Genomic DNA, 27,857 nt, shown 5'->3' with positions numbered 1-27,857 from the left:
TGAATAGATCTCCAGTTAGATATATTTAAAGTAAGGATGCTTGTGGCTTTCTCAGTTGTGGAGTTCCTAGTGGTGTAAAGTGGTCTCTTTAATGCTTTTAATGGTCACAAATGTCTTGCACCCCACTGCTGTAGCCAATCTGAGCTTAGTAAAGCCTACAATACTGATATCCACTGTGTCTTTTACAGGATTAATCTTGAAGTAAACTAATTAAATATACAGATGCCATTTTTGCATTTCTATCTGCAATGAAATCCATGAACACTTTATGAAGAACAAATGTGGGCTCATGAGTAATAATTTGAAATTTCAACATCGTTGAAGCCTAGGAACTGTAACAGTGAACTCAAATAATGATCAACACCAAAGTCATCACACAGACTAGGACACAAAGAGGAACAGTAAGTTCTCCAGTAGAAAAAAAAAAGGTTTAGATCAAAGTCTGTAGGTCAGTTTCCTAAAGTTTCCTAAAATTTCCATATGTGTTTCCATAAATTGTAAGATGGGAAAGATTTGTGAAGGCTTAAGTCAATTGTGCTAGTATCAAGAGATGTCTGTGGAATGCCCGAGGTCACTTCTGCTCAGGTCTGCAAGGCATTACACCTTGCCAATCACACAAAAGCTTGTTAGGTGCACTTTAACCCAACAAGGTCAAGGTGGAACAATGCCTGATAAGGTCACCTTTAAAAAGGCATTAATTCAAAGCTTAGGTTACTGCAAGAAAAAGGCCACACTTAATCAGTTTTCTGTGCATTCCATAATGCTTCAAATGTCACCAGAAGCAAGGGAGAGGGCCATTGGCATGCTGCAGGCAGGCATGTCATGTGCCAGCGTTGCCAGACACTATGGAAAAAGCTGCTCCATTGTGTCCCGACAACAGAGAAGGTTTCAGTAGACCGGCAGAACAGATGACAGTCCAAGATGTAGTTGCCCTAAAGTGACCACTCCAGAGTAGGAACGACACATCAGACTGGTCCATCTGAGAGATCGTTTCAGATTTGCCACCTGTACTGCTGCTGAAACTTCGGGCAAACTCAATGCCTGCGTCAGTGACAGGACAGTGAGGCTCCATGCTGCTGACCTTAGAGCAAGGTGACCTGTCAGAGGCCCTCCTAGACATCACACCTGACTGGCTTGGGCCAGACAGAGGCTGGTATCAGGTCCTCTTCATTGATGAGTCACTCTTCAGTCTGTTCCATGCAGATGGGAGGGCCAGAGTGTGGAGGAGGAGGTGTTTCGTTTCTTTTTTCCATCAGTATATAAAACTCTCTCTCATGTAAGTAATAATGTTTGTAAGATTCCACTGGGTAACCTTTTGACTTTAAAGCAATTATGTGGGTTTAAAACAGAGAGTTCTTTTCTAAAAATCACTGTGTTTTTATAGAACAAACTGCCAAACCATTTAGTGATTACCAGTTTGCCAAGATCATTTGAATGAGCTACCTGCATTGCTTGTACTAATAGCCAAATAAGCAAATAGTTAAAAAACTGAAGCTGACCTTTTCTTGTATTTACAGTTCTTAAATTTCCATTATTATATTTACAGTATATATACAGTCAGTCATTAGGTTCTGGATTTCTGTTCTGCACATTAAGCAATTTTATCCACAGGCACTTTAAGGGTTAACACTGGCACTAGTGTCTCCTGTGTCTGCTGTTATGTAGTCAAACAGTGTGCTGGACTAACCAAAGATATTATAGATTTTTCTGCAAGTACTATTTTTTTTGGGGGGTTGGGGCTTCTAGTTAATTGCTACACTGTTCAGGAAGTGCTTGTATCACAGGCAAGAATGCTTTACAGACTGAAACTCCACTGAAGAAAGTCAGGATGAAGGGGGTATGGGGGCAGGAGTGCAAATTATAGAAAACAGCAATAGGACGAAGGACAGATTGAGAGAGAGAATGTAATTGCAGATGGAGATAGAGTGTATCATAGGGAGGGGATTAGGTGAATATTAAATTAGCTCTGCCTATCGATCGCCAGGCTGCCAAAATGGATGCATTGCATATCAGAGGGATTCAATTACCGTCAGATAATCGCTTCTGATTCCCAGGACCCCATGCCAGAGGCTGCATGTCAGTCTGACTTCAATCACAATGTGCCTCTCTCCTTCTTCCACTATTTTTCCTCTTTCCCTCCAATTTCTGGCTACCTTTATCTCTGTCTGTGTTCTACTCTCTCCACCAAGGAAGACTTCAGGGAAATGACGAAATATATAAAGCTTTGCCAAAGCAGTTAACAGAGTACAGTATATCAACAGGAAATAATATATACACCCAGAGAATTGTATCTCCAAAAAATTACACAAACCAATCCATTTTTACTACTAATGACTCAGTGCAATCTCTGCCTCATTTATCTTTTCCTGAGTCCTTCTTTTTCCCCACACTCACTTGGTCTTCCCCTGTTTCTTGACTGTCTAACCTGATTAAAATTTTTTGCTCATCCAGGAGATTTACCTACTGATTATGAAGGCTTGTTTGCGAGGATACTCCAGGGAAATTTTGATCTGTGTCGGCTAAAAAAAAACGCCAAGGCAGAATGTAAGAAGAAACAACAAAGTACAGAGCACCGCACCTATTTAAATGAAGACCTAGGTTGAAAGAACACAATTATAAAAATGCTCACATTACTGTCCATGGTAAAACTATTACACAAAACAATGTGGCCTTCTGAGTCAGCTCTTGCATAGTACATGAGCCCAAACAAACAATTTGACTATTGTGTTTAACTCTGTTTTGTGCTTTTTGTTATGCAGAAAGCTTAAGTTTTACTTTTAGAAAAGTTATAAAAAGACCTTTGAATATTACAGGGACATTGTGAAGACAACACTACTGAAAACCACACAAAATACCATCTTTCTTAGACTGGGAAACCAAGAAATTAACAATCATATGAAAAGGGAGCACCTATATCTTTTAAGGTTGAAAAGAAAAAAAAAGTTCAGGAAAAAGTCTCAGAACAATTCAATTCTTCCTGTCTTCTCCAACTCCATACCCTAAAGTAACAAACTAAAAAAGAGTTATGTTCCTTACCACAAGAAATCCACGCTTGGAATGTATTAAATATTGTAAATAAAGCCATTGTTTACCAGGGCAATCTGTTAGATACTTTGGCACCAGCCCTAGGGATTTCTGACTCTCATAAACCATTTCAATTAAACTGTGCTGTCACATCAAATACTTTTTGTGCAGTACTTAGTCAGCAACATGAAGACCGATTATGATTGGAGGAGTATTTCTCCAGATTAATCACTCTGATTGAAAGAGGGTATGTCAGGTGTGCAAAATACTAACTGTATAATGCCTATGCTGGACATTGCAAACAGTAAAAACAATTACTGGTTTTGTAGAAATAATTGTACACACAAAGCACATGCCCATTAAATGAAAGGAAATTGAAAGGTATATCTGAGGGGTCAGGGGGCGAAATGGAAAGACTTCTTTTTGGTGAAACTAACGTCAAAATTATATAAAATAATTTATATTCACTTATAGATTTTTTTCCCAGTGGAAGAGTGTCACAACTAATGACTGAGAACAGCAGGACTATGTAATTGTGCAAAGATACACAAGGGCCAAGTACTAAGTGCCACTACCTCTCAGTCAAACTTATGTGGATGGCTCTCGGTACAATCTGGACTCATTGGAATTCTTAAACCAAGTGGGCCGTATGGGATGCAGATCTTAGCACAAAACCAGCAGACTTTCTGGAGGAGATTCAGCACAGTTTACAGAGTTAATGGCACTACTGCTAGGACTTGCACGATAGAGATGAAGACCTCAAAAATACTGTATATGGATCGTAGACATATGACCTGCATACAGATAATGGATGCTTTCCACAAGGAAGAACTAAATATCACTGGACGAACATTGATGGGCTTCACATATAGCTCATAGGGAGAACACTTATAATGAGGAAAATGGCATTCTTGCCCAAATGCAGCAAGCTGTTGATTGACCAGTGTTGACAGCCACGCAATACCTAAATAAAGCCAAGGTGCAGGTGTATAATGTAGAACTGGAGGTTGAATTAATGCGCATGGAGGCACAAATGCTGGGGGCATCTCACAGTGGTAATATTTATAAATCCTCATGCTGGAATATACTGTAACACAGTTGGGATCCACAATGTGAGTATATGAGAATATGAGTGTATGAGTATATAATATGAGTATAATGTGGAAATGTCAAATCAATAAAATAAAAAAGATCACTAAAATAAAACTTTCCCATTAGCATCTGTTAACACAAACCATCCATTTATAATACAAATTGTTCATTATACATTCAAAAATTGTCCAAAGAACAAGGGGGGTATGTAGCATTTGTGCAAAAAAACATGCTGTGTAGACATCTGTTATATTCACAACAATTCTGAAGGATAGGCTGAACAAGCATAATGTTGTCTCACTGTATATGGAAGTCTGTCTGAAAGGATCAAAAGGTTAACTCTAAATATATTTATCCAATATATTTATGTGCTTCTATGAAAGCCATTGAGGGTACTTAAGAGCAGATGTTTTTAAGTATAAAAGGTGTCTGTGAACAATGGTAAGCACATCTGAAAGGAAGAGAATCACTCTGTCTGATCTCTGGAAGGCTTTTTTGTTATGAAAATAAACTGTTTTCAAATCTTCACTGAACAGCACTGTGACTTTGCATCTCTACACTAGGATATGTTTATTGCTCGCCATCATACTGCCCTGTGATAATTGCCAAAATAATCCATTTACAGTAGGAAATCATGGTTTTTACTTTTTTATGGTGTATCACAGTTAACCAAGGTAATTGTTGATTGTTTAAATTACACCACATGCTTTCCTCTTCTCTCATATCTTGGCTGTAGACTGGAGAACTCCAAAACCACCACATTTTTTTTCATGCTGCGTACCAGGATTCAATTACCACCAGATAATCACTTTTGATTCCCAGGCCCGGAAATGTGTCCTCCAGTCTAAAGAGAAAAACTCAAATTACTCGCTGACCTTGGGAGTCATACGTGCACAAAAGCCTGTCCGTCTTCCAGGGACTTTATTTTCACCCACCAGCCACAGCTTTTCTTTCAGGGCGTGCAGACACAAGAGCCTCTCGGAGAGACAGGGAGGCTCAGTTAGGGGTTCACCTGCAGAATTACATTAAGGCTTTCGGGAACTTTCTAGAAATTGCTACTTTATATAGCTTAAGCTGCTGCTGTAGATAGTGCTGTAGGTTTCTCAGAGCTATGATACAGGGCCATAGAGACTACTGGTTTAACTTAACGCAAGAGATCCTGTTACTTAAATGATCTAATTATTTTTCTCAAATTAAAAGTTTGGAAAATATCCTGATATTTTGTAGCTCAGGATTTAAAAGACGGACTTAATTCATGGAACACTATCTGCATAACATGTTTAGGCCTGGTGAGGAGTGTTACATTTCTTTACTTAATTAAATAATTAGACTAATTAAGAACCTGAAAGCTTGGCTGGAAGTAAAAAAAAAGAAGAAACTGCAGTCCACTGGGAGTGAGGTATGTGTCATCTGGTGAAGAAAATGAAAAGTGTAAGTTTGAATTTGACTGATAGATTAATGACATCTGTTTTAAGCATGTCAGGCACCTTCTCTACACTGTGTCCACTTGTGTTGGGAGCTTGTGATTGCTCAGATGCCCAGGTCTCAGACATGTTCTTGGAATTGCTATCATGTTTTTTTAAACGTATTCATTTTCTCTCTAAAGAATAGTGGAATATTACTGACACACTACTAAATGCATATATAGTGCTGAGAGAAAAAGAGCTACAATATTATTATTGGAAACCAGAATAACCTATTAAAAGCTATGTTTCACACCACACAGATATGGTAATATTTGCTAACTCTCCAGTATCATGCTGTTCCCACAGGACTCTACTGTGGTTAACACTGGTCTGATATGTTGCATTATTATAATGAGTGTTGTGAAATGTAAGTCCATTATAATGGTTTAGTACACCGTTCATTCTATACTGGTGCCATACTATTTAAGAACATGGCTATATGGGTTTCCCAGGGTGCCTTTTCAACTGGAATCTACAGAGAACCTACGGAGTTTTCTGAAACTTCCAGTCTTATTGGTATCCATCCATCCATTTTGTGACTGCTTCTTCCAATTCAGGGCTGCAGGGGAGCCAGAGTCCATCCTGGCATTGGGTACAAGCCAGCGCTTATTGGCATTCTACTACTGGAAAAAATCAACACCAATAGCATCTTCTGAATTTAAAGAAACAATTTAATTCCAGGCTAGAATGCTTTGTCAGCTGTTACAGCCTTGCATTTAATATACTACTGTTTTGATAGGTACTGTACTGTAGCAGATTAACACTGCTAGTAATTTGCAGAATGAAATAACAAAATTAAACAGAGGGCAGCAGTGCAGTTATGTACATGCCATTTTGTCTCATGACATTTTTATTTTGCATTATTTTAATCAGTTTTGTAAATTGGAGATATGAATTAATTGGATTAATTGGCTTTCTTCATTTTGCACAGTATAACTTACATGTAATCATGACTATATTTACCACATAAGCTACTGTAATGGATAAAGATAATTTCCCCTTACAATAATGAGAACATCACAGGAAATGTGAAGAGCGAATTCAACACTGTGTACATTATTGACAAAGATACTGAAAAGTACAAAAATTCCATGTGCTAGTATATCAATTAAATATACGTATCAAACTCCAAATACCATAGAATTCTATTGTTCATACTGTTCAACAAAGCTCAAAGATTGTGCTGTTGTTTGAACGCCCTGATCCTTATTTTCCCTGGAGCAAACTATGAGTAACGTGCCCACTCCATCGTATATGAATTTGATGGGCAGTATGCCCACAGTTTGCCTGCAGAGAAATTTATGCCCTTTATCTTCCCATTTAAAGCTCAAAGTAAAAAGGATTCAGAGTATGATGTACTTTTTTTAAGTAATCCCCCAACATATGTTGCTTTTATTCATCAGCTACTGGACATACAGTTGTGATGGTTTCCCTTTTTCCCTTGCAGATAAGATGACCATAGGGACATCAGTCGCCATTTACAAACATGATGGCTAATAACACACTGTCTGCTGTATCTGTGGCACGTCGTGTAAAGGAAGTCATTAATTCCTTCTGTACTGTAGTCCAGGATTTAGGCCTGAATTTAGAGCATGTGCAGCAGGCTTGATATCCCATATATTTAAAGCATCTTAAAGCTTGATACTAGTTTTCCAGCATGGTGTTCAGACACAATAAAATTAAAAAATATTCCAATTCAAACAATAAAGGGATTACTTCTAAGAAAATAAATATGATGGTTGTGGTTACCAGATTGCGGTGTCAAATGGTATCATGAAAACAACATCAGTGATTTCCCTTTGAACTGTGGAACCGCTGGGCCACCTTCGCAAACTTTTGAAATGTAGGAGTTAAATAGAATGGAACATAAGTGATTCATTGATATTTTTATGATAGACGCACGATCTGAATCATACCTCATAGTCTTGGCTAGCATTATTGCAGAGTGGCATACGTTTGTAAAGGAGAGAGGAAACGAACTTAAATTAAGGAACATAATCTCATTTCTAGAAAAATCCAGTTTACTTCTCCCTACAATCTCATTCAGCTACTTCTTTTTGATCCTTGGTTAATAGATTTAAATATATAACCTCCTTTTCAGCCCTACAGGCATTTGATAGGAATTTCTTTTTATATCTTCTAGCCCCTGTTTTATTGCTGAGCTTCATGTTTCCCATTGAGTTGACTTGGCCTATGTATTATAGAATTCTGAAAATTTGAATCATGTGCCCTTGTAATCTCATGTTTCAAGACTAACGAGATTCTTTGCCTTTGTCTTGCCTGTGTTAGAAATGCCTTTGAGACCAACAGTTTCCCATCTCTTTTTTACTATCTTTTCTGAGGCGCAATAGCCCTCTCTGTAACATGATTGAAACTGTATGCATCCTATGAAAGATAAAAATTAGTTCTTTGACATATATCCTATTATTTACATTATGTTTCTAACCGCACAGATATAAAAGGCTGGTCCAGTTCCTTTTCTGTCTCACATTGTAAGATGGCAGGTTTGAAATGATGGGTAAACTACAGATGACAACCAAAGAGCCATGCAATCAGAAAGTAAGCATACTGATCACTCATCATTGCAAATTTGCTCTTCTCCGTCTTCATACATAGATTGTTTTATTTATGGAAAATCTAGACAGGTGGCGGCAGTCAGGTCAGGCACATCCCAAGAAATGTTTGTATTTCATTTGTTTTATTGATCTCTGAAGAGAGTGTTCTCACTAGACCTTTAAAATTATGGATGAATTGCCAGCAGTCGAAGCTAAAGTCACCTGCTCCTGAAGAATCTGTACTGGTACACATGCTTGACAATTTGACACTATTATAGTGGTTTTCCACAGCATTTTATTGCTCATGCACCTTGATTTTAAATCCTTGTGAATGACAAAAGCATTAAAAATAGTAACTTTTTTTTAGAGTAGTATTATGAGTATTTAATAAATTGTGATGCACTCACTTGCTCAGATAACCACCACTCAAATGAATAATCTCTCACTTCCAGGCAATGTGTGAAGCATGTGTAAAGCATGAAACGACTGTATTCAAACTGTTCTTGCTCACAAAATATGTTAATAGACACCAATATGTTAACTGTTTTTAATGGGCGATCCTTATATTTGGACCTGAGTGTCTACCATGTACTGTAGTAAAAAAAAAATAAAAGCTTAGTAAAGTCAAATAAGTGAGAGTGTACGTACTGTATGTAAAATATAAAAAAACAGCGAAATCATTTGATAATTTTACCAGTTCAAATCAATTGGCTGTACAGGCCAATATAAATGTAATTTTCATAACAGTAATAATAAAAATAAAACATCTTTAGATTTTAGTAACCATCATGAATATGTATACTGATGGAAAAAAGAAATGCAACACCTCCTCCTCCACACTCTGGCCTTCCCTTCTGTATGGAACAGGCTGAAGAGTGACTCATCCATGAAGTGGACCCTGATGCCACTGCTGATGAGTCCATCGCAGCCTCTGTCTGGCCCAAGCCAGTCGGGTGTGACGTCCAGGTGGTGTGAGCAAAGGGCCTCTGACAGATCGCCTTGCTCTAATGCCAGTTGCATGGAGCCTTACTGTCCTGTCACTGATGTGGGCATTGTGTCTTCCAGCTGTTTCAGCAGCAGTATTGGTTGAAGCTATCTCTCAGATGGACCAGTCTGATGTGTCATTCCTGCTCTGGTGTGGTCACAGGAGTGCGACCGGATCTTGGACGGTCATCTGTCCTGCCAGTCTACTGAAACCTTCTCTGCAGTGGGGACACAGCGGAGCAGCTTATTCCACAGTCTGGCGATGCTGGCACATGACATGCCTGCCTGCAGCATGCCAATGGCCCTCTCCCTTGCTTCTGGTGACATTTGAAGCATTACAGTGTAGCGGTGAGGCTTAATAATAAGGCAGAATTAAGTGTTTCTGAGCTTCCCAAATGAGGCCTCATTTCTCTGTTCATCTCTGTGGTGCAGCCACAGAGAAACCATTCATGCAAGGTGATTTAAGGTCCAAGGACAGCTCCCAAAGGGGGATGCACTTAGCTAAGCCTGGCTATCATGATCAATGGTCACCCATTGGCGCCTATCTGTCTAGGGAGTGCGAGTTGGACATCTGGACTGCATTACTAAGTGTCAGGACTAAGTGACTCATATCTCACCTTGATCAACCAATCAGGGACTGGTAGGGCCGAGTAACCCACGTGGGACTCTGATGCCCATGGAACTTTCAGCCAATCAATGAGCTGAAGTTCCTCCAGGTAAAAACAGGCAACACAGAGAGCCTGGGAGATTCAGATTCAGATTCAGATTCAGATTCAGATTCAGATTCAGATTCAACAAGATTCAGACAGATTCTAAAGGGAATTCAAAGGAGAATTCCAGGGCAGGACGGCCCAGGAGCAGAAGGCTCCCAAGGGCAGGACATTCTCGCAGCGCGCCTCCTGACCATCCTGAGACTCAGCCCGGACAACCACGGAACGGCCAGTGTGTCCGAGTGCCAGAACTTTCCTTTGTTCTAAGAGTCTAGAGTGGAGGTTGCCAGAGAGTAACCAGCAGCAGGCCTCCTGAACAGGTCGGAACTGTGGACAGCTGAATTACTATTCAGAACTAGCTCTTCATCATAAACGAACTGGTCCTCTTCCTGACTTGCTGGGACCCACAGTCATCTTTTCTCCTGTGCACAAACTTTGCTAGTTAAAGCCAACACTAACTAGCCGGACAGTGAGCATCAGCAGCGCACCGTCGCAAGCCGCACAGCACAGCCTGGCATGGAGCCAGAGAGCGCGGATTGGACAGCAACAGCCTGCAACTGTTTCTTTGTGCCCGCAGGAGATCTGAATCCCCAAAGATTGGATGAGTATTCAACTTCAATGCATTACAGCTCGAGAATTCAATTGTTATCCCAACCAGTTGATATCAATTTAATTCCTAAGAGTTATGTACTTGTTTGAGTATCTAATGTAAAAGTTGTAACCAAGTTCACTTTACGAAACGGTCTTAATGAATGATATACTGAACGTATGTCCTCTTGATATGTGTAACTCTTTGTAACTGATCGAATATACCTTTTGTATTCTGATAACCCTCTCGATAAGATCTGTTAGGTTTATATGCATATTCTATGTATTAATAAATGTATCCTCGTGTATTAGTACCTGTGTGTGTGCGTTGTTTGAGTTATGTCGCATGGTTGGACTCTAAAGCCATCAAAAGAATCAACTTTGTGATTTACTGCTACAATTAATAATTGTCTCAGTAAATGCCCAAACCCTACAGAACTGGTGCCTTCAGAGAGCCACTATAATCTACGTTATTTGGCGTCCCTGAACCGGTTTTCTCTACATTTATTTGGCGTCCCTGGCACGGGCGTGGCAAGACTGAAATGAGTCAACCAAGCGGAATAATTCAATATAAAACGCCGCGGGTTTCATACACGACAATACAGTGTGCTGAAAGCCGAAAGAAAAAAAAGTTCCCCTTGCTCTTTAAGCAGTGCTTGATTGTTTTGTGATCTTTTGCGATCTACCGGGTTGATTGCATACTTGATCTTGTGGTTTTCTGTGGTAAAACTGTGATTTCATACTTAAAAGTAATACTCTTTAAGTTTAACGATGGTTGCTAAAAGGTCTGAATTCGAGTCGCTATTAAGCACTCTCTCTAGCAGCGACAGGTCTGACCACGATCTCTTCCATATCTCCGTCAGCGGAGAAGCTAGGAGAATAAATCTCCATTCTCTGAGAGAGCTAGCGAAGGACATAGAGAGATTTGACCCCGCAGTGTCAGAGAATAATATCGAGAGTTATATTCAAGACCTCAGGTATAACCTGCAGTACCTGCCAAACGCCACAGAACAGGAGAAAGTGTTTCTGGTTAGAAAAACTACCAGCAGAGCTGTACATGAGTGGATGGCTAGGCAGATGAAAGAAGTCTGTAATGACTTTGAGCAGCTTTGTCAAGCACTTATCGAAGAATACAGTGCGTTTATTGACCCGACCGCTGCGATAGCCGCCGCTCTTAACATTAAGCACGAGAGAGCAGAGTCCCCTCGCAAATATTACGAGAGACTTAGACGAACTTATTTTGCAGGGCGAAATGATGAGGGTTGCGAAGAGAACACACATTTCAAGGGTTTATTCATTGCGAATCTCCACCCGTCAGTCAGAAAGATGATCTTAATGCATACAGATGCACAGACCATGAAAATGACTGATATCAAGAGATTTGTGCAGAAAGCCTGGGAGTATGATGTCCAAAGTCGCTCTGAGCAAAAAGCTGTTAAAGCGACTGTGTTCGCCGTCAGAGCCAGGAGGGTTAATTCCCCCCTGCTCGAAGGAGCACAGGCTCCTGAGCTGGCTAAGCCCCGTTCCAAAGCAGGCACACTGGACCGCACCCAGCGTCCTAAGTGCCATGAGAACACCAGGGGAGGGAAAGGGCTAGAAAAAACTGAACAAAAGGATTCAGTAGCCGCCCGCCTGGCCAGGCTTGAACAAGCTTTATTAGGACAGGGACAACCGCTCCCGAAGGCTGCCGGAAGCGTGAATGAGCTGATACTCTCCACTGGAGGAGGCGGAGACCCGCCCCCTCTCCCTCACTCAGTCTATCTGATTGAGCGGAAGAGTTCCTGCCTGGATGAGGTCAGCCACTCCCAAGTGAGTGCTGACTCCACCCCTGAAGTCACAGAGCAGGCAGTAAAACGCAGAGGAAAAGCAAGAAGCTTTTACCTCAAGGCTGCCATGGGAGATGTCTTACCCAGTGAGACACTGATTGACACTGAGGTTGAAAGGTGTTTGATGTCACACGGCAAGCTCAAACGGGTAGAAAAAGGAAAGGGCATGCGACTCAGAGAGGAACCTTTGGTGAATCACCAGAAAGGCAAGGTGTGGAAACAGGTCAAGGCTCCTAAGCCTTCTGTACAGAAGGAAAGGGGGGCCAAGAGGCAGACTGTGCTCACACAGTGCCCACCGAACACAGAAGCCTATGCGGAGATTCCTTCTGTTCCCTCTGGACAAGAAATAAAAATATTTCCTTGTTCCCCAGATATACAGGGAAGTCGTGTCCCAGCTGAGGTCCCAACAGCCTCCATGCCACAGGAGCGGTGCTCCAAGCAGCCGCCTGATCCACCAGGTAAAGCACACACCTTTTACGTCCCTAAAGAGGAGCAGATCTCCCCACCTGGCGATGAAAAGGAGCTTTCCCTGTGCACCCTGGCACCCAAGAGGGGTCAGGACCACCACCCTGCAGTGGTGGAAGGGATCCAGATGGCAGGAGAGCAGGTTGGTGATGTAGCCCTCACCCTTAGCCCTGAGAGGTCCTCTATTAGTGAGGATCTGCTTGAGCAGCTGTCACAGGGCCACCGCCAGGTGCCCCTAGTGCAACATTCACAGGTTAGACAGGAGGTCCAGCTGGACGCTGAGACTACTGCGCTGTGGACACACCTGATCCCAGATGCCGATTCCCTCTGCTTTGACCCAGGGAACCTGCAGTCAGGTAACATTATTTCTCACAACTACCAGGTAGTGAGCGAGACTGACCTGATTGTTCCTGCCTCAACGGCAGGGTTGCCAACACACCCAGTCCCCCAGAAGGGACAGGGAATGAAAGCCGAGCCGGTTTTCTTACGGCCACCAGCTCAGTCTGTCAGTCTGAGTCTGACCAACAGTGGTTCAGCCAGACTGGAGCTGGATGGTCAAGTCACCCACCTGCCAGTGCAGGACATCGCAAAGAGAGGTGTCAGAATCCCCGCCTGCACTGACATGGGCCTGGTGAGTGATAGTGAGTTCAAAGACAGTGAACTAGCTATCCCAGTGCTGGGGCAGCTCCCTGTACCCCTAGCGAGGGAAAGGGGGAGCGAGCAGGTGTCCTACACCCAAGCCCAGCGAACGATTGTAAACATGCCGATAGAAGGATTCCTCAATCAGGAAGTGTGCAGGGTGGACCTGAACAGTGAGAATGGGGTAACAGTCCCAGATCACTCAGGTGCTCCAGATGACCACTCAGCCAAGGGTCAGGCATGCTCCACCGCTGCACCGCCCCCTGCAGGGTTCCTAGAGCACAGGCATGAACAAATCGAAAAAGCAGATGCCCTGGAAAAGGAGGAGCAGCATCAGCCGCTGCGTCAGATCTCCCCAGATTTCCAGGATGTTGGTGCCCAAGATGCCACAGGGCATACTGAGGAAGACACCATGTACACGCTGTGCCAGCTTAGAAAGGCAACAGTCACTCAGAAGGAGATGACTGGGATCAGCCGCCCGAAAATACTTTTGGGAGGACTGATTGCTGCCGCCACTGTTGCACGTTTGCTTTTTCTGGTAGGTTTGTGTGCTACTGGCACTCTCACCCTGACTGCCCCAAGAAGGCAGGTGTCAGAGATGCCAGAGGGTAGTGACAGACTGTATCAACAGCAGCAAAAGTTGGAAAGCTTAGGGAAAACCCTACAGGCAACTTCCTATGCAACAGGGTTAAACCTTATTCCCCAAACAGTGGACATGATTGTTGGTGTTATACAGTGGGTTTATGCTTGTGTGCAACAGGCCAGAATGTTGACACAAGACCTGTTAAGGGAGTTTAGTGCCACTGTAGCCAGTCTAACCACGGCACAAATCCCAACCCACTTGATTCCACTCTTCTCAGTAGAGGAGTGTGTGACATTAACCCCATCGCTCATAGCTCACCCAGAAGGCAATCCAAGATTGAATTCGGTTCCAAATCTTGAGAGGGGTATGGCTACCAAAGCTATCCATTGGCTGTGTCTAAAAGATTCACCAATGAAGGGTGTAAAGCTATTAACGAGCAGAGGGAGGTTAATGAACCCCATGAAGAGCAGGTGGGAAGTAAATGGCTGGTCAGCACACCACATTTAACTGACACTATGACTTGTGACGGGCATGATACAGCTACCACAATGCAGCTACCTAACCAATAGTTTTCCCGAGGAGGCCATAGTACAGCATGGTAACTTAACACTGTACGGTCTGGAACCAGACGATATAAGACCAAACTTGAGGTCTTGGATGCCTTCAGGTGCCACACTATTGAATTGGATAGAAATCCAAGAAACAGTAAGCCCTGAAGAGGTACAGGTAGTTAGTTTGCTTTAATGGAACAAACCTCCAAATCACCCTAGCAGATACCCAACACAGGTGTTGTGGTTTATCGGGGGGCTGGGAACAGGAACTGTTGTTATTGTAACACTACTGCCAGGTAGCTGGATCATGACTGACAGTGTACTCTGAATGATGTAGTCTCACATCAAGATGTACTCTGGGTAGCATGAATGAGTCAAAGGTAGCATGTCAAAAGAAAGGAAGTGACTTCTCCCCAAATATCTACCACAGAGGTATCAGATATTGACAGTGAACTTCCTGATGTGTAATTCCTAGACTGAGATAATGTCTCCTACCGTGTTTATACATACTCCAGATGTTATTCATCCTGTTTGTATCCAATGCTGGTTCCAGTATGAATTCTCGAGGAGTAATGTAGACATTTAAGATTAATGTTCTAATGGCAAGGGACATCACTTAACTCTGTTTTGTTTTGAAGGCAACAATGCCTCAGGACCTCGTGACCTTCAAAAAGGGGGGATATGTAGCGGTGAGGCTTAATAATAAGGCAGAATTAAGTGTTTCTGAGCTTCCCAAATGAGGCCTCATTTCTCTGTTCATCTCTGTGGTGCAGCCACAGAGAAACCATTCATGCAAGGTGATTTAAGGTCCAAGGACAGCTCCCAAAGGGGGATGCACTTAGCTAAGCCTGGCTATCATGATCAATGGTCACCCATTGGCGCCTATCTGTCTAGGGAGTGCGAGTTGGACATCTGGACTGCATTACTAAGTGTCAGGACTAAGTGACTCATATCTCACCTTGATCAACCAATCAGGGACTGGTAGGGCCGAGTAACCCACGTGGGACTCTGATGCCCATGGAACTTTCAGCCAATCAATGAGCTGAAGTTCCTCCAGGTAAAAACAGGCAACACAGAGAGCCTGGGAGATTCAGATTCAGATTCAGATTCAGATTCAGATTCAGATTCAGATTCAACAAGATTCAGACAGATTCTAAAGGGAATTCAAAGGAGAATTCCAGGGCAGGACGGCCCAGGAGCAGAAGGCTCCCAAGGGCAGGACATTCTCGCAGCGCGCCTCCTGACCATCCTGAGACTCAGCCCGGACAACCACGGAACGGCCAGTGTGTCCGAGTGCCAGAACTTTCCTTTGTTCTAAGAGTCTAGAGTGGAGGTTGCCAGAGAGTAACCAGCAGCAGGCCTCCTGAACAGGTCGGAACTGTGGACAGCTGAATTACTATTCAGAACTAGCTCTTCATCATAAACGAACTGGTCCTCTTCCTGACTTGCTGGGACCCACAGTCATCTTTTCTCCTGTGCACAAACTTTGCTAGTTAAAGCCAACACTAACTAGCCGGACAGTGAGCATCAGCAGCGCACCGTCGCAAGCCGCACAGCACAGCCTGGCATGGAGCCAGAGAGCGCGGATTGGACAGCAACAGCCTGCAACTGTTTCTTTGTGCCCGCAGGAGATCTGAATCCCCAAAGATTGGATGAGTATTCAACTTCAATGCATTACAGCTCGAGAATTCAATTGTTATCCCAACCAGTTGATATCAATTTAATTCCTAAGAGTTATGTACTTGTTTGAGTATCTAATGTAAAAGTTGTAACCAAGTTCACTTTACGAAACGGTCTTAATGAATGATATACTGAACGTATGTCCTCTTGATATGTGTAACTCTTTGTAACTGATCGAATATACCTTTTGTATTCTGATAACCCTCTCGATAAGATCTGTTAGGTTTATATGCATATTCTATGTATTAATAAATGTATCCTCGTGTATTAGTACCTGTGTGTGCGCGTTGTTTGAGTTATGTCGCATGGTTGGATTCTAAAGCCACCAAAAGAATCAACTTTGTGATTTACTGCTACAATTAATAATTGTCTCAGTAAATGCCCAAACCCTACAGAACTGGTGCCTTCAGAGAGCCACTATGATTACATATTTGGCGTCCCTGAACCGGTATTCTCTACAACAGAATGCACAGAAAACTGACTGAGTGTGGCCTTTTTCTTGCAATGACCTAAGCTTTGAATTAAGGCCTTTTTAAAAGTGACCTTATCAGGCATTGTTCCACCTGGACCTCGTTGGGTAAAAGTGCACCTAACAAGCTTTTGTGTGATTAGCAAGTTGCAATGCCTCGCTGCAAAAGATGTATTGGTGGTCAGAGGGCTTAAAACTAATTCACAACTTTTTGAGACATAAGCTATGACTATAGTATTCTCATTCCATCTCAACATTTAATATCCTACTCTTTTGATTTTGTCCAGAGAAATGCAGCCAGCTATAGTCTGGAGCTTTGAAGAAATGTTATATACCGAAACGCTGAAGGAACTTAACTTTTGGGGTTTTAACAGAAGATTACAAGGCAACCTGATACATGTTTTCTAAATCCATAAATGGCACTGACAAAGACAAACATGAATTGGAAGACACATATAGAAACTACAGTACATGGAAGTGCATTTGAACTGAAAAGATGATCACTTCTTTACCGTTAGCATTGTAAGTGTATTGATCAAGTTATCCAGACATGTTGTTTATGCCAGCACTCAGTTTTCTTTTGAGAAATGGCTGGAAAAAATCCTTGAATCAATTAGCTACTACCTACTGCTCATTTGTAACTATTCTTATTTTGTATTAGCATTGCTACTCCCAATACAACTGCTTCCAGAAACAATGACTTAAAGGTATGCTAGAAATTCAGCTCTGCATTGAGGTGAAACAGGACCTTTATTGCACCATGCCTGGAGGCATGTAGTTTTTCAGGTCCTGATTATTGCTCCCTGAAGGTTTCATACTCCTTCGGAAATCAGATAAAGAAAAGATGTGAAGAACAATCTCTTTCAACCAACTCCATTTCCTTGTGTCATGCTAATGGATCTTAATGTAATCAAATGCTCATTCATGCGTATATGCAACCACATTAAAACAGGCAAAACAAAGTTTCTTGCACATGACACTTCAGCATTCTGACCTGCCTGTATGAACCTGAGTTCACACAGCAACATTTTGCAGCCCTGCCAGTGGGGAATATGCTGTCAAGATGTAAGATATAGAGCAGTGTGTTTCAGTATAAATCTCTCCTCTCATCTCGCATAGATTATCAGATAATTCTCGCTGTGAGATGGAGAAAAGCTGCTCCTAACAGTTTTTTTCTTAATACATTCTATTTTAAGAGTCAAACAAATTGTGATATTGACTGGGGTGTTTGGAGCACAATTACACAGCATGGCCTTCCTTCCAACTCTATCAAGCCTCTCCTCTTTCTTTCAATTATGTTCAGTTCCTATTTCTACATTTTCTCTATATTTCCCTCTGACCTCAGCTGATTTTGAACTTGTGTCTCCAGGGATATACAACCAATAATGTTCCTTTCTTCTATTTTCTTCTCTCATTGTTTTGCTCAGCACACAATGACAGGAAACCAGAAAGTGTCAAAATCTGATGTGTGTGAATGAGTTGAGAGAGTGTGAAACTGGGAGAGAGACAAAGTCACCTTTTCAGTGCCTGTTAGAAAACACCTCATTCCTCTGTCCAGATTCCACACACAAAAACACAAGAAAGGAAAACAGGAAGGAAAGGCACAGAAGCAAGAGAATCATTATTGGACAAAAATGATGAGAGGAAAAAGAAAGGGATGGACACAGACGTTGTTATGTTCTCCTACCTCTTTAAAAACTTTAAAAAAGCAGGTGAATATTGGAAAAATGTAACTCTCTGTGTCTTAAGTATATTTGAGTGGAATTTCTTGCAAAGGGTCTGACCTTTTATGTATGTGTTTGAGAATGACTTGAAACAAAAATCAGTTTAAAAATGTCACATTTTTACTTGTAATTGAGATTGTAACTCAGCACTCATATAAAAGTATGTACTGGTAATTTTGAACAAGGATATGATATTCCAGACAACTAGGGTAGTATTATGCACTGGAATTAATGGATTTCCATCTCAACTGTGATAGAGAATTTCATTGTATTTTGTATATACTTATGTGTATGTTATTTGTGCTTTTTCCTTCCTCTTTTTTGTATCTCTGTTATGAAGAGAGCACTACAAAACATTTCTAACCCAAAAGGTGGGTTGGGCAATAAAGTTGATTTTGACCTTTGTATCAGTGTTGAAATAAGGAATAAGAGCCTTCATCCTAGTGTACATACCAACGGCAATGGCTTGGCCTCCATCATGCTGTTTGCACACCATATTATTCACACACGCTATGCTATGATATTACGCAAGACCCAGTCTGCCAAAGGGGACCCTCATAATACATATGGCTGTTGCTTAAGTGAGTATGAATGCATGGCAAGGTCAATCAGTTTAGGGCAAATGCAATTGTAATCATAGCATAATCATCCTGCTTCCTGTTAGGATATGTACTGCATTACAATATGTGAGACAGAGCCTTGAAACTGAATATGACAAGTCACAAGAACATGACAAAATAATTCAGTTCCAACCTGAAAACAACTACATCATTCAGCAGAAAATGGTCCATACTGGGGCAGTTTATTTTTTCTGTTGAAGTCAGATTAGTAGTAGTATTACATCTAAAAGCTGGATATCTTTTCAAGAAGATACATTTTAGAAGAGTCCTACTTTATCTAGAGCAGGGACCCCCAACCTGCAGGGATTCAAACGTACTGTACTGTAATATTTTAAAGCAGCTATCTCTTCAACTCCTATATTGCCAATTGAGCTGGTTGAAGTTTGGATTTAGATTATTGCAACTGTCACAATTCTGTATGTCCAGAATTAATTAGCCGTGAAGTATTTTCTGCTTCAATAGCCAACTGAACTGATTTAAATGATGTATCTTTGGATAATAATAATAATAATAATAATAATAATAATGCCTTTTAAAGCAGTAACTAAAATAACTTTTACTGAAATAAAAGTAAACAATTATAACAAATGACTAGACAAGCATATAAGAAACAAAAGTCACTAGAGGTGCAGCTGAAGGAACTTGGTTATTAGAGAATGGAAAAGGCATAGTTATACAGATGCAGCCATTCAAAATGGGTGAGGTATTTCGTGGCATACCCCGGTGGGCGTGTCGCGGTATCACGCGGTATCACGCAGTGTCACGTGGTTAATCGCGCGTCATTTGACGCTCTGCCGGAAACTATCCGGCATCACCTTGTGAAACCGCCAGGGGGAGCTTAACCTCTCAGGTACAGCATTTGAGCCTTTAATTTTGAACTGTGTATTACAGAATGTTAATCATCAGTCATTAAAATGTTGGCATATTTTATGAAAGCAAGATTGCTCAGTTGGACAAAAGTACACAACCTACCTTTATCAGAAATATTTATGCATCAAAGCCTTTACTGAAGATATTACTAATAGTATTAATAATGGATGACTTTGGACAAGCTGTATACTCAAAGTATAATTTCTTTAGCACATTTGTACAAGCACTTGGAATCTGTCCAAGCCATACTTTGTCAGGCATTTTGTTTTACTTCAACGGGCATAAAAACTTCCTTGCTTTTAACAGGGCGTTTCATAATTTCTAACTACGAAAATGATTTAAAATGCGACACTTATCATTCAACTAGAGCTCAAAATATCACAAGGATCCTCAAGAGCACAGCAAAGAATGTATTAAAAGACACTTGTATTTATCAGCTTTCTTTTCCGTATACCAGATTTTATGGAACCACTTCAGAAGAGTGTCAGCCAGTCAGATTCCAGGAATCTGTACTTTAAAGGAAAAATACACACTGGTATTCCATTTCTCCCTAACGATTTTAAGCATCGAAGTATTTAACCAGCATGTGAAATAGCGTGTGAAAAAGTGGTAGTTTTAAGCTTTTCTGCCAATATAATATGGAATCGCGTATCTAAAGAATTTAATAACGGTACGATTACATTCGTGTACTGCGACAGGGCTGTGTAGGGCTGTTTCGCCTCCCTGTGCGTGTGAGTTGTCTTGTAGCCTACTGTTCTATGTGCCTGACTAACAACTGGCAGGTTGTGTGTTCAAATCCAGCTGGTGCTGGACTCTTCCTTTAACAAACATTTCTTCAAAAAAATAGAATAGCGATATTATGGACAATCAATTGACTTTTATATTTCAAAATATCGCAACATGATTGATTCTTAGTTATTTTTGATAACAATCAACAAACAAACATTTCTTTGAAAAAATGAGACGTTTCCCTTGGTCAGAGATATAAATATATAATATATAAATAAATTAAATTTAACTAGCATGTGAAATAGCGTGTGAAAAAGTGGTAGTTTTAAGCTTTTCTGCTAATATAATATGGAATCGCGTATCTAAAGAATTTAATAATGATATGAGTATATTCGTGTACTGCGACAGGGCTGTGTGGGGCGATTTAAATCAGAACACGATTTAAATCAATATAAATGTTTATATTGTAACGCATACTGTCCAGCCTCCATTTCTCTATAAAAATTTACTCTGTTGCACACACACACAATAGAAGCAGGAAGCAGAAGCAGGGACCGTTGTCAGAAGGGAAGAAGGTGACTATTCATTGTTCATTGTTCATTGTATTCATTGTAAAAATGACTTAGAATCGATCGTGTTGCGATATTTTGAAATATAAAAGTCAATTGATTGTCCATAATATCGCTATTCTATTTTTTGAGAGAAATGTTTGTTAAAAGAAAAGTCCAGCACCAGCTGGATTCAATCACACAACCTGCCAGTTGTTAGACAGGCACATAGACCAGTAGGCTACAAGACAACTCACATGAACAGGGAGGTGAAACAGCCCTACACAGCCCTGTCGCAGTACACGAATATAATCATACCGTTATTAAATTCTTTAGATACGCGTTTCCATATTATATTCCCTATTAATCAAATTCTAAAAGTATGCTTGTTGACTCCGGTATCACGTTAGTTAAAGACTTCGAAGCTTAATATGTTTAGGGAGAAATGGAATACTGGTGTGTATTTTTTTCTTTAAAGTACCAAGACCAGCTATATACTGTATGTTTATGTTCCAAAATTAATATTGTTTATGGCCTTCACACTCGTTACAGTATGCTCCTATTCTTTTTATGCTTATTTTTATGAAGATTTCCCTTCGGTGGTAAAATTCAATATCTACAATGGGCACAGTAAAGACGTTTACAGTAAGTCTTTCTACGACAGACCAACGGACCACAAGTGCCCCTGTCGGTCAACCAATCATGTACCGCGGTACCCAGCGTCATCTTGCGTCATGATACGCAACACCGCAGCCAATAACCTGCGGCACGTGTCTGTACCACGCACTTTGAATGGCTGCATCTGTATAAAAGCCTTTCTGAAAAGAAAGGTTGAGTCTAGTTTTATATACACTCGGTGCAGGTGACCCTCTGATATCTTCAGGGATAGAATTCCAGAGCTTCAGGGTGCAGCAAAAAAAGAGCCCTATCACCCATAGTTCTCAAACAAGCTTAAGGTATATCTGTATAGAAGACCAGAGTCATCCAAACAAAGGTGATAAGATGGAGAGTAGACAGATAATGTCATATAGGTGCCAAAACATGTAGACATATAGGTGACTATGAGGATTTTGAAGACAGCTCCAGTGAAGCCAGTGAAATGAGATATACATGTAGACACATATAGGTGACTATGAGGATTTTGAAGACAGCTCCAGTGAAGCCAGTGAAATGAGATATAGTACTGCTTTACACTTTAGCATGGGAAGTGTGAAAAAGTAAATGCTTAGATGGATAAATCCTGGGTGGAACACTGCCGCTGTTCCTCTAGTTAACACAATTCACTTTGATTGCTCCAGACCAATACCCTGTTGTAAAAATAGATCTAGGTTTAATGTAGCAAATACAAATTCATTCTGAATTAGCTTATTTGGTTAAATAAACCATTAATTATTATTATTATTATTATTATTATTAAATCATGGACCTTTGGTCTTTGGTGGTGTAATGTGTGAAGGCACCATAAAGACCACCCATCTTGAAGTATCTTCCAAAATTTAATTTTCTATAATTTCTTTTAGGTTAATAAAATGTAATTATTATTCTGAGCAACTGTTTTTACATTACAAATAGTTCAAATGTAAGTTTATATATTGTTAACATGAATATTATACATATACAGTATACATACACTGCATCACACATCAACAATTCTTAAGTGTTTGTATTTATCAATGACATTTTACAAGTTCAGTTTTACAGAGCATGAGCTGCAGGTTTGTATTAAATGCTTAATGTTCAGAGAAGCTCCTTTAGATTCATTAATACAGAAACATAAACTTAGATTAATCTTAATTATGCATTCAGTTGATTTTGCTCTGATTCAGAGAAGTACTCATTATGCTTGCTATCTAATTTCCTTTAATATAAGTAAATGAAGCTTACTTTCTGTCCGATAGTGATTCATGCAAAATGTATGGATGAAACTAATGGAAAATACTGTAAATGCCAGTTTACAATAGTAAACCATGTTATTTCTATGTTTTCTATGGTAAAATAGCATTTTAAAAAAGCTGAAATATAAGCAACTGAATGTACTGTACTGTAGATTGTTGACCAACCATGCAAGGCAAGACTAAAAAAGAAACTAATTCTAAGTATTAAGAATCCTCAAACACATTGTCAACCCATTTGACATTTTCTGAATTATTCATATTCACATTTAGAAATCAGAGACATCCAAAGGAAGTAAAGGAAAATACATTAAATACATTTTTTTTACAGAAAGGGATATTAGGGTTTGTGACAGACTAACAAACTACAGTATATTATCAAAAATGACGCTCTGGACTCTTTCAAGAAATAGCTAGATAAGAAATGGATACGATCCTAAGATTTCTTAAGTACTAAGCAACCAAACAAGCAGATGGGCTGAATTTGTTGTCTGTAACTTTTCTTTAGTTCTGATGACTCTATGTTGAAATTAGTTAGGTGAGATAAAAATGAGAAAACATTGCATTTTTACAGGAGAAGGAGCATGTTTTCATGTTATCACTGTACTGATAGAATGAAACATAAAATGCCCACATGTTTACGGATATATAAGGATAAAATCCCCAGCCTTGTTTTTAGTGTTTCCAGTTCCTTTTCTCTAGTAAAGCTCATACAGTATCTTGGGTATATCTCAAACACTTCAAGAAAAGTGGTGAAAATAATCCAGCAAGTTTCATTCAAGGAGAGCTGCCACAAGTCTTGCAAATGTCCAGAACATGCAATATCTATAGGCAGTGACACTGTATCTACAGCCGTTTGATCTCAGTCATCCATGCTGTGGGCCAAGGCTAGCAGTGGAAATGAGGCAATATACAGCAGTCAGTTACAAGACTGGTTTGCAGCACTGGTATTACACAGCAGGGGATAAAGCTGTTGATGTGTCATTAACTCATCCCTATTTAAGGCAAATTCAACTATTATATCTGACATTTGCTCGATTATTGCAATGCCTTAATTTTTTATCGCTTCTTGTAATTGTGTTATATTAGTATTAAATTATAATGCACTATTTATTGTATGATTACAATATACAATATTTGTATTGCTGCATTTTCTAGTATTGTCAGAGTAGCTGTGATTTGTCTACATTAATTTCAGTGGATATTTTCCTTGGTTTCCCCGGGGATCTCATATCCTCTAGCTGTAAGTGATTTGTTTCAAACTCTTCTGTGCCACAGTGAATCATCTGTTGCCAATTCGTCCTGTCAAAAGCATATTTTGTCTACGATGTCTTGAAGTTCTACATTTTAGGTTGTCCTATTATCTTTTGAATTGACCCTCACAAAAGGATTTTCAGAGCTGCTCATCGCAAAAAGGCTCGTTAGGTAGTCAAGTGTCAGGAATTCACTCTAAAGTGACCAACTCACCTCAAGGAAAAATGATTGATAACAGTTTAATATAAAACATTCAGCTTTGATGTGCTATAAAAACAGAACAAACACAATTCTGGCCCAGTGTGCGATTATTTATTATTTATAAAGCAATTTCATTTTTTTTTCTCTCTCAAATCCATTGCTTGTGTCTTCAGAACCAGAGACGGGAGTGCTAACAGGACATTGTAACCTAACATTTTTTTAAACCAATAAAATACTTAAACCCGGATAGGCATCCCTTAAAGAGTCTGGATACTTTAATTCATCTCATACTGTGAGAGCTCACCGTATCAGTCATAAAAAATTTGTAGTACTTTTAATGACAGGTTAAAAATCTGAAAGGAAGTGATGATAAAGGCTTTAACTAAAATGTTTAATTTTCAAAGAAATCATTTTATTTTCTAAAATCACCCCTGGTGTGAGTGTGTGTGTTTTTGTACAGTATGTGCCCTGATATGGACTGGTGTCCCATCCAGGGTGTATCCTGCCTTGTGCCCTTTGCTGCAACTCCCCTGTGAATCTGTATTGGATGAAATAGTTAGAAAATGCATGGATGAATATTTTATTTTCTAAAGGACTAGAGACATTGCATTCACTCCAGAAATCTATACAATGGAGACTATCACACACTTGATCAGAGGCCTCTACCAAACTATACTGTCACCTAAGGCTTTAATTACTTAAATTAAATGAATAAAAAAATTGGACTCAGCACTCCTTTGCCTATCATTTTGTCTTCCAGCTTCATGTTATTAACAGTTCTGTGGTTGTTCTTGTTAAGACCACTGATGGCTGACTGCAGTCTTACTCCAGGGTCTTTCAGTTTTCACTTCATCTCTAATTTAAGTGCTTTGTTAGCCTAATTTTTAGGTAATTAGTCACATTACTATTTTGCCAAGTCTTAAGCAGACATTAATTAAAAGATATCTATAAATCGTAAATAGTCCTCAAGAACTTTGGTTGTCTTTCCCTGTTTTAGACCGACACACTGAAAAGTGATAAAATTAAAGTGAGAGTAAAACTGAAAACACCATTGTAGTGGGTCACTTAATCAATGTCATTGCAATTTGAACCAGCCACTAGGCCAAAATTAAATTAAAACCATCCCAGTTGACACGGGCTTTAAAATGTTTATACTGGCTTTCTGTTTTCAAAGATGTCTTGAATCTCTCTGTCATGGGCGTCCAAAGGGACTAACCGTGGAGAGCAGGAGAGCGGAAAAAGACCCTATGCAAGGTGGCGGAATGGGGAGTTAGCCCGGGCTTGTTAATGCAAAGAGTTCAGGAATGCCGTATAGAAACCTATGCCCTCGTAGCGGACGTGGGGCGCCCTGGTGCTAGGCGGGTCTCAGGATATCTGAACGTCAATGCTGAGCGAGGGCGGAGTGCAAGACCCGGAAATATATAACCCAAGGGAAAGAGAGGGACCGGAAGGACAGCAGGCAGGAAACTAGGGACAGGACAGAGTAGGAGCGCCCTCTGGCTGCAGAGGGCGTGACACTCTCATGTAGAAAACCTGCTGTATCAGGCAGTTTTATCTATTATTTTTTCTGGTATTTCCTATTTTGCAATGATTAATTTTAAGGATTCAATTGCACATACAGTAGGTGCACCTACTGTAGCTAAAGTTTATGGGAAGTTAGGACTATGACAATCCTCATGAAAGAAATAGCTATTCGTCTGTTTAAATAGTTTTGTAACTCACTTTCACTTATGTTAAGGTTTGTTCCAAATTCAAAGAAACAGAATGACCACCTTATAATGCAGTTTGTATTATACAATAAATATAGTAATGGACATATGCTTTGTATTCAAATGCATTTAAACATGTGATAGTTCATTCTGTTCTGTTAACTGATGACTAATTGGAATATTTTAGCTTGGACAGTACTTATATGAACTTTTTGTTTATTTTTGCTTTTTATAGCACAGGGTTGTGACTGCTTAAAGCTATTAAACACAGTGAACCTACTATACATGGTTATCAAAATCAATCATGTAGATAAATACATACAATCAGGGGTCTCAAAAACAAGTGGTGATACTAATTCCGTATCTTCATGGCAACCAAGAAGGAGTATGTTCCAAATACACAATATTAAGTTATTACAGGAGATCTGGATTCCAGGTGCTATCACAGACACACACAGCTCTACTACTGTATGTAACAAGCCCACTTAAACTGAAGGGCTGCCCCTTGATGCAGAAGAGGGTTGAGAGGAGTGATATAAAATTATTATTAATATTTTTAAGTGTTAATATTTTAAAAATCTAATTAAAAAAGTCTTCAAGGACTGATAACTACATGGATTGCGTCATACTCACAGAAGTGCTCCCACAAAAGGGGAGTTGGTATCACTAGTAATTGTTCATTTCTTTTTTTAATCCATAATAGTTTTAAATAATTCATGTGGCAGTTTGGTCATGGTGCAACTTGACTGCCATATTCTCTAGATTTTATTATTTTTTAAATGGGAATACCATGAAGACAAAGTGTTTGGGAATGAACCTGTTGCTTTGGTTTTAAAGCCAGATTCTGTAAGGTTACTTGGCATTAACAACATTTCAGCTACAGAAAATCCACCTAAATCCATCTAAATCCAGCAGCCATATCACTCTGCAACTCACAACTGGCAACCCACTGTAAGCCTGATCATTACCTGGATGGGAGACCTCCTGGGAAAAAAATAAGGTTACTGCTAGAAGAAGTGTTAGTGGGGCCAGCAGGGGGCACTCACTCTGCAGTCCATGTGGGTCGTAATGCCCCAGTATAGTGATGGGGACACTATACTGTAAACAGGTGCAGTCCTTTGGATGAGATGTAAAACCGAGGTCCCGTCTCTCTTTGGTCATTAAAAATCCCAGGGCGCTTCTCGAAAAAAGTAGGGGTGTAACCCCGGCATCCTGGCCAAATTTTCCATTGGCCCTTACCAATCGTGGCTTCCTAATAATACCCATCTATGAATTGGCTTCATTATTCTGCTCTCCTCCCCACTGATAGCTGATACGTGGTGAGCGTTCTGGCGCTCTAGGCTGCAGTCGCATCATCCAAGTGGATGCTGCACATTGGTGGTGGTGGAGGGGAGTTCCCAGTACCTGTAAAGTGCTTTGAGTGCTATATAAGTGTAAGCAATCATTCTTATTATAATGTATTAAGAAACAACTGTTTGCTTAACCCACCTTTCATGACCAATATCCCATTGTGAAAATCTGTTCATTTACTTCCTAAATAAAATGTATATCTGACAGATTCTCCATTTCTCAAAAGGAAAGAACAACAGTATTTTTTTCAATCCTTCCTTGTGTACATTACATAAGATTATCTCTGCAAATCAAAGCATACATAATCATGTAATTATAACACAGCAAC

At 40.1% G+C, this 27,857-nt stretch overlaps 1 protein-coding gene and 1 long non-coding RNA gene across 2 annotated transcripts in view; one reads left to right on the top strand and one right to left on the bottom strand.

Moving 5' to 3' along the window:
- LOC102690192 (pro-neuregulin-3, membrane-bound isoform) overlaps positions 1 to 27,857 on the bottom strand; it is a 424,542-nt gene that overhangs the window by 135,489 nt on the left and 261,196 nt on the right. The gene's annotated exons all lie outside the window — the stretch shown is intronic.
- Positions 1 to 27,857, top strand: part of LOC138238428 (uncharacterized) — an 87,679-nt gene that overhangs the window by 50,673 nt on the left and 9,149 nt on the right. The gene's annotated exons all lie outside the window — the stretch shown is intronic.

Source organism: Lepisosteus oculatus, chromosome 4 (genome assembly GCF_040954835.1).
Source record: "Lepisosteus oculatus isolate fLepOcu1 chromosome 4, fLepOcu1.hap2, whole genome shotgun sequence".
Taxonomy (NCBI): Eukaryota; Metazoa; Chordata; class Actinopteri; order Semionotiformes; family Lepisosteidae; genus Lepisosteus; species Lepisosteus oculatus.
Note: the sequence above shows the minus strand (reverse complement) of the source record. Positions and strands in the feature narration are given on the sequence as shown.